Genomic DNA, 385 nt, shown 5'->3' on the forward strand with positions numbered 1-385 from the left:
TTTGGAATTGGCAACTGTTGAACTGAAACCGCTTTATACACTGGTAGTGGTAGGGTCACCATACTTTGTGTACTACTGTTATAGGTTGAACCACGAAGTAGACAGCTCATTTTAAAATGATTGTCATAAATGGGCAAATTATATAAGACATTTGCATAACTTAATTGCAATGCCTTGTCTAAATTTTGCAAAAGCATAGATTGAAACCTTTCTTCAGCATAAGGTGAAAGCGTTCATGTTTTGTACGTAGGTTAGCTTCTCGTTAGCATAAACTTTAAGAGTCAGGTACGATTGATTTTGAAGTCTGCCAATAAGTAAACAAGACACATGAAATACTTTTTGTAATACTGGACTAGCTTAAAGTATGGTTGGTCTATTGATATCC

This window comes from Aplidium turbinatum, chromosome 8 (assembly GCF_918807975.1).
Source record: "Aplidium turbinatum chromosome 8, kaAplTurb1.1, whole genome shotgun sequence".
In the NCBI taxonomy this organism is placed as follows: domain Eukaryota; kingdom Metazoa; phylum Chordata; class Ascidiacea; order Aplousobranchia; family Polyclinidae; genus Aplidium; species Aplidium turbinatum.